Raw genomic sequence first — 7,598 nt, forward strand, 5'->3', positions numbered from 1 at the left:
GTTGAGCTATAGGCGCCGAGCCTTACCCTCATCTCTTAAGGTGGAACGGCCCATCTGAGGGAAGTCTTAAAGGTCTCAAGGCAGATGGTTCCTGCTATCCTTACATGAGCAATGCATACTTGATCTTACTTCACAAAACAGGGTGGAGTCTTTTTTCTCCTGATTTTTTGTCTGCCAAGCAGATTATGGTTTTTATTGCCACTTCCTCAATACAGGTATGAATGTGCAACACGCCATTATACCCTAGGCAGATGATGGATTTGTGCTCTATATCTGGGCGTCAAGTATATGTCCAGAATGACAGGGGTCATTAGGATCACAAAGTATGAATCCTAGAAGAATTTCCTCTTCTTCAACTCCTTTCATTCTGGTTTTACGGTTTTCACCTGGGGTTGCAGTCTCAGTCTCTACATCATCAGAAAGTATTCCAAGAACTGCAGCATTGTGCCTGTTTGGCATCATCACAAGCTGCTGGCCTTTACAAATAGATCCTGATTCCAGCTTTTCTAGGACCACTGTGCCCATGTCTTTGTACTTATCCACAATTGGCAGCCTGACTGGTCCATCACCTGAACTATTATTTGGCAAATTATTCAGGTATGGAATAAATGGTAATCCAATGTACCAAGGACAGAGATCCAATTGCTCTTTAATATTTGCTTCAGTCAGTCCTCAGCAGGGCATAAAATGAATGTTCTTTTTGGGATTGAAGCCAACCTTTTTCTAAAATGGCACTAATTTTTCCTTACATTCTTCATATCTCTCATTCCTCCAATTTACTGTTGGATCATCCATCTTATGAATAAGCACAAATGAGTGTTTTACACCTGCTGTCTATGCCAACATTCCTTGTTCTCTGTCTGTCCTCCTTTTTCACATCCAGTTTCAAATTCTTCTTTTCTGCCTGAGATTACCGGCATAGCCAAATCAGCTTGAGAGTCACCACCAGTCATATTTTGGACAAAACTCTTGTGGCTCAGGACTCTAAAATGGTGAAGTGCTTCTTCTGGATTTCAAAATAGTCACACCCTTGGGTGGTGCCTGTGGCTCAAGGAGTAGGGTGCCAGCCCCAAATGCTGAGGGTGGTGGGTTCAAATCCAGCCCCAGCCAAAAAGGAAAAAGAAAATAGTCACACCCACCTCTACTGTTTTACCCTTGTTACCAGGTTTCTCTGTTTTTTTCTTTAGCTTCTGTTTAATACTTTTTCAGTGTCCTTTTATCAACCATTCTAGTCAAATACATTATTTGTCCTCCAGTGGTTGACCTGCCAACATCTACATGCCCAGTGAATATTACATTTACATGTTCTTCTTTAGAAGCGCTTGGCAGTGCAGCCACAGATTTAGGTTTTGGAATTTCCTCTTCCTCTTCCATCATTTCATGGACACTTTCGGTTTGTGGCCTTCCCTCTCCCAAGGATCTACCTTCTGGCTTCACTTCACTTGTTTCTTGTTTATGCTTCCATGGTTTTTCTGAGGACATTTCTGTCTCTCCATTTTCTACAACAGATTCTGAAAGTTCCTTGAAGCTTCACACAACGACTGTTCCTCTTGACAACGTTCCACAGGTGCTTCACCACGGTAGTTCTCCTCACTCCAGCCTCTTAAGTTCCACCTCACACCTCTCATTTTCTTCTTTGACCTTCTTGGTTCCCTCTTATAAGAACCCCTGTGATTACATTTAGGGCCTTTCTAGATAAACCAGGATAATCTCCCCATCTCAAGATGTTTAAATTAATCAGTCTGCAAGTTCCCTTTGCCATAGCTAGCAACTTAGGTGGGGATTGGGATATGGCTATCTTTGGGGAAAAGCACTACTCAGCTTACTGTAGGGCAGAAAGAATTGTTTAGAGGAACAATTTCTAAGTGAGAGGGATTTATGATCCCAACTTGTGATCTTTGAGGATATGCTAGGGTACTCTGAATTAGGGCCTGAGCTGGCCTGGCCTGTTGCCAATGGTGAGATCCCTGCACCTTCCTTCCAGCAGACGGGATGTGCCCTGGTGTGCATCAGGTCTTCGTGAGACTGAGTACTGTGGGGGTAGCTCTCTCCGGGATTGAGTTGTCTGGTGCTAGAAGCAGGGGTATGAGTTGCTACAACTGCTTACAAAGGAAACACTTTTCCCATTTGTAGTGGGCTGCTTTGATGGTTCTGCTGCTGTGCTTCCCCTCAGGTCAGCTGTGTTTCCTCAGGCTTTAGAATATCTGCCCCGATGATTTGTTTAATACTAGGATGGGAAGCAGGAGAGGCACTGCCAGGTGCCTCGAAGGAAGTATGTGGGACCCCCTCTGCTCTTCCTCATTTGGGCCCGTGGGTGATAAAGAGCCAGCCACTAATAACATTTTCAGTATGGAAACTTCCTCCTAAAAAAATAGGATTTTCAAAAAGTGGCCTTTTTTTAGGGAAGAATAGTATCTGGCTTAAGATTGTACTTCCACTTTTACCTAATAACTGCAGTGCTTTCGGTAGCTTTAGGGGATTTAATGTGGGCATATGTCATGTGCATTGTGGCATAGGGCAAGTGATTTGGTCTGGTTAGCTCACTCAGGTGTCAGATGACCTATTAATTCAGCCTAGTTCTGGTCTTTTCCTTGCCCTCAAACTACCAGTGAGACCTACTTCCCTCTGCACTTCCTCAGCCTCTGGGCCAGGATCCTGCCTGTCCAGAAAGAAAGAGAGGGGACCAAGAGAGAAATTGCAGGAAAATGGCCACCTGTTTTTCACCTCTTCCACTTGTGCCCATTGCAATTGTCCTAGACTTTCTTACCCATTGTTTTATCTTTTTTCACAACATCTTCTGGAGGTGGGCAGCACAGGGCCATTCTTTTCCCCAGACCTGCTTAGCAGGTGAAGACAACCCACGAAAAGGAGCCATTGTAAGTTATCCTCTGAGTTTGATTCCTGAGTGCTATCTCAGACTGAAGGCTTGCAGGGCAGTAGAGCATGAAGGCAGGAGCCATTCCCAGACTGGTCCTGTGTGGTCTAGGAAGGTACCCAAGGCCCCTAAAATGGGTAGCAGTGACTAGGAAGATTTCTAAAGGGAAGGCAGATGTTAGGACAGAATTGGGTAAGGAACCAACTGCTCCATCCCAGGGGGAGATTCTCCCTCTTCTACCTAGGATGGGGAAATCAGGACATTATTTTAATTTTATTAAAGGAGCTAGTTGGATCTGGCTTTGTTATATACTGGACTTCGAAAGGAGCTGGCAGGCTTCTTTACATTAGATGCCAGATAAAGCTTTACTAAATAAATTACCATTCTTTTTCTTTGCAAATGTGGTTCTGTCAAGTTATGGGTTAGATCAGCTCATATGGGTTAACTTGAGCATCTTGGCACTCTTTATCACATGGTATTTATGGAAATAGCATGCCAGGCTCCAGACAAGTAGTCAGCAAGTGAGGCTTGTGAACACAGCCTGCTCACCAATAGGGGCCTTGCTACCCTCTGCCTGCAGTGTTAAGTATGTGTTTCTGTGTGAGGGCTACCTTCAAGATTGCAGCCCAGCCTAGGCTCTGAGCCTACAAGCCTGGCAGGATATTCAGGCCTGTGGATATTTGATAAGCCAGGGCATTGTTTCCATCATGGATAGTAAGGAGTGAGTTCACTGAGTAGCCTTTGCTACCCCGTGTCATCTTCTCTCATGTAACATTACAACAGCCCAATCTTAGCCACCTAGAGCCAGGGGCTGTAAGTTGGAAGAGGGCCTAACTACAACTACATTTCAGAAAAGATCACTGTGAAAGGGAGATGAGGGAGAGAAACCTGGAATCAGATTATTGCAAAGGTCCAGGGAAGGAGGGATGGTGGTGTGGGCCAGGATAACTGCTAAGCAGATGGGAGAAGAGCCTGGGCCTGGTATCTGGCTGTCTGTGGGGGATGCAGGAAGAAAGCCGAGGGTGGTATCTGCATTTCTGGTATTCTTGCAGTGACATTGAAGTAGACAGCTGGAGAGAGGAGCCTTGAGCTTTTCCTTTGGGAAACCTTGAAAATGCTATGAAGACTTCCTGAGAACTGCCATCCCAACTGATAGTTCTAGTGTGTTCTTAAAATACCTGATCTCCTTGGCAGAGTAGAACTCTGTGTAGGAAGAATCACATGGTACTTTTTATTCCATGTTCAGTCTCCAACATGTGGTGTCTATTTTGAAATATGTGGTTTATGCAATTTTATCTAGAGAGGTTTCTTGGGGTCATTTGTTAATATTTTTCCATTTGTAAAGGTATCATATCCTGGAAAATTCCTAGTTAAGAAACAAACTATTACATTTGTTTAAAAAACTTTCTTATAAAGTCATACTCTTAGGGGAATTCAGGTTGTACAGTTTAAAACCATAAGCTGTTGACAGTGACATTTTATCATGCATATTTCCATCTGAATTATTAAACTGTTAGCTAGTTAATACAAACAAGCCTTCCAAGGATTCCTTGCTTTTCTCTATTTTTTTCCTGAAACAACACATGTATAAGCCAATGTGAAATACAAACAATATTAAATCATTCATTTAGGCTATCAGAAAACTATGATAGCAGGAAGGGAGCAGCATGAACATACGATTTGATAACATTTTCAGAATTAATCTGAAAACATCTGTGTGTATCCATGACAGCTGATGTCTATTTGAATCTGACTGCTTTAAACATAAACTCTTCTATGTTACTCTTGTCAAAATGAAACAGAAGAATTTCTATGTTTGAAAACCAAGGACAAGGACAACAGGCCTCATGCCTTATGGCTTTCTAACTAATCCAAGGTGAGATTTTCTTTGTTGTAAAATTCCTGAGGTAAGAATTCAGAGTTTATTATGATTCATACTATGATTCATACTAAAGCTTTTCCATTATTTGGCCTACAGAGAGAAGACTACTATGTGTCTTGTTTATATGATGAAAATACATTTCTCTAGGCCTGCCGTTTGCTCTTTTGTTGTTCATTATGGTTGCTGTCCCACAGTTGAAGACTTGTTTATCCATGTGCCAACAGCTTTTACTTTTACTTGGAAACTGCCTTGTTCTGTAATTGCCAGCTTTTTCAGCCAAGATATACAAGAGGGCACCCTAAGAAATTATCCTGATGGGTAACATGTATAATGTCCAGAGGCTTTTATTGATCTTCCTAACTTTACAATAGGAAAATAACAACAAAAGTAAATATTTGGGACCAAGTTTATTTTGGTTGGACAGTTTCCAGTCTAGTTTCTAAACTTAGGGATTCTGCGGGATACACATGGTTTGGGGCATACTGCCAGAGAACTTTGTCTCAGGAATGTGTATTTCTCTTATTTGTCGTCACTTGCCTGGTAATGTGCATCTAAACCACCTCTAATGTCTGTCCATCTATGCATACCCACTACTAATGATAGGAAGGCTCTACCCAGCTAATTTTGGCGGGCTCTCGCTGCCCTGCCCTCACCAGATGAGAATCTGAGCCTGCCGGCCGTCTGTTCTTTAAGCCTTCCAAAAGCACATCTCTCACTCATCCTGTCCCTGGCCCTCCTCAAAATAGTCACTACCCACTACTACTACCACCCCCACTGCCTTTAGGATGAGGTCTTTCCCACAAGGTGGTACTTCCTTGGCTTCCTTGTTATCTTCCAAACACATTGTAACTTTCCATTTCTCCTATATGAGCATCCCTCCCTGTCTCTTCTGTCCATCCTTCCCTTCTCAGTTGCAATCCCACCTGCTCACGGGAAGCCTTGGTTGATCACACTGAATATTTGCCTGTACCAACCATTGTTTTCTCTTTTCTTTAATGTCCCATGCAAAGGAGGCACTCAGGAGACATTTCTGTTTAGCCTCCCTTTGGAGCTTCGGTTTCCCCTTCTGAGAAGCTGTCCTTGTCCTATAAGAGGCATGCCCTCCCAGTAGTTGGTTCCTGGGTTGGTCTTTCTCTTCTATCCAGACTCATTCACCCCTTCATAGAATACAGCAATGATAACAGTTACCCTTTGCCTCCCACTGGGGCTTCTTGGAGAGGGTGGGGCCTACATTCACAGGGCCTTTGCTTTACTTACCTTCTTGGGTAGACAGGAACAAGCACTGCTGGCATCATGTAGAGGTCTTACACCTAGTTTAATACTCTACTGTTACCATCCTGAAATTCTTACTCTTTGAACAAGGGGCCTTATATTTTCGTTTTGTACTAGGTCCTACAAATTCTGTATCCAGTCCTGGGAACAGGGCAGGTGCTGATGGACAGGTAAGGGAGAGTAGACATCATAGAAGGGATGCTGGATTGGACATGTGCAGAGTCCAGTGGAGGGTGTGTGACAGAGAACAGGAGAAGGGGAAGTGGGGGAAATGCACCAGTCATGAAGCATGATTCTTGCAGGAGTCACAGTTCCCTAACACAGAAAGTCCAAAATCTTCCTCATGGGTAGTGAGGAAGGGAGTGACTCTACAGGTCCCAACTTCAACCCTACTTAGCCTTATTGAAGTTCTCTCATAAACTTGCATTTTATGGTATATTATAACAACCTCCCCATGTCACTGAAAAGCTAAGTCCTTCCAGTGGCCTGCAGCCCTGTCTGAGCTAGCCCTTGACCACCAACTACCTTTTTCTACCACTGGCTCCTCACTCTGCTGCAGCCACACTGGCCCCCTTTCTGTTCTTGAACATGCCAAGGATGCTACATCTCAGGGCACTGGCATCTGAGATGCCTAGGCCCTAGACTGTTTTTCCCCAGAAAGGCCTCCTTTGCTCAGATGTCACTTTGTCAGTGTGGTCTTCCTGAACACCATATTTAAAATAACACACCCCACTCCACCACCTGGCTGTGATCCACCATACTTCTCACTATGTGGTATACCCCATATTTTACATGTCTGTCTATCTCTTCCCATTGGAAAGTAAGCTCAGTGGGGGCAGGGATGTTTGTAAGTATTGTTCTCTGTTCCTCAGTACTCAGAACACCACCTGACACATAGTAAACATTATGTAAACACATAATGTGCTGGATGAGTTCACTGCCTTGGGGACTGATAGTCCTGCTCCTTAAGGTGACCAGAGGATGACCAGTGGTAAATGGGGAGAGATTTTTGAGGCCATGGGAAAGTTACAGAGGAGACAGCAGGCTGGCTAACAGCGGAAATTAAAAGGTAACACATAGTTAAATGAAGCTAAGACTAGAATTGCCTATGAGCAGAGCAGCAGGAGCTGGGAGAGGACCATTATCAAAGCCATGCCAGGAACGGAGAGCAGCAGCGATGGTGGATGATAAGATCATGGGTCTCCAGCCCACACAAGAAACATTTTTTTCCATCCTGCTCCCACCATGGACCACACATTAATGCTATCAAATAAATTATTAAGGAATTAATTTTCTTTTTGGCTTAAATGATGTCAGTCCTTTGAGAAAGACGATAAAAGATGCTTGAGGCTTGGTGCCTATAGCTCAAGCGGCTAAGGTGCCGGCCACATACACCAGAGCTGATGGGTTTGATTCCAGCCTGGGCCTGCCAAACAACAATGACAACTACAACCAAAAAATAGCTGTGCCTTGTGGCGGGCACCTGTAGTCCCAGCTACTTGGGAGGCTGAGGCAAGAGAATCGCTTAAGCCCAGGAGTTAGAGGTTGCTGTGAGCTGTGATGCAGTGG

General features: G+C 44.0%; 1 protein-coding gene and 1 pseudogene across 2 annotated transcripts in view; one reads left to right on the forward strand and one right to left on the reverse strand.

The window, feature by feature from the left end:
* Window positions 1-7,598, forward strand: part of CTDSPL (CTD small phosphatase like) — a 125,697-nt gene that overhangs the window by 59,089 nt on the left and 59,010 nt on the right. The gene's annotated exons all lie outside the window — the stretch shown is intronic.
* Window positions 7-1,497, reverse strand: LOC105886868 (annotated as a pseudogene).

Source organism: Otolemur garnettii, unplaced genomic scaffold, assembly GCF_000181295.1.
Source record: "Otolemur garnettii isolate 467f Iridium unplaced genomic scaffold, OtoGar3 scaffold00002, whole genome shotgun sequence".
In the NCBI taxonomy this organism is placed as follows: domain Eukaryota; kingdom Metazoa; phylum Chordata; class Mammalia; order Primates; family Galagidae; genus Otolemur; species Otolemur garnettii.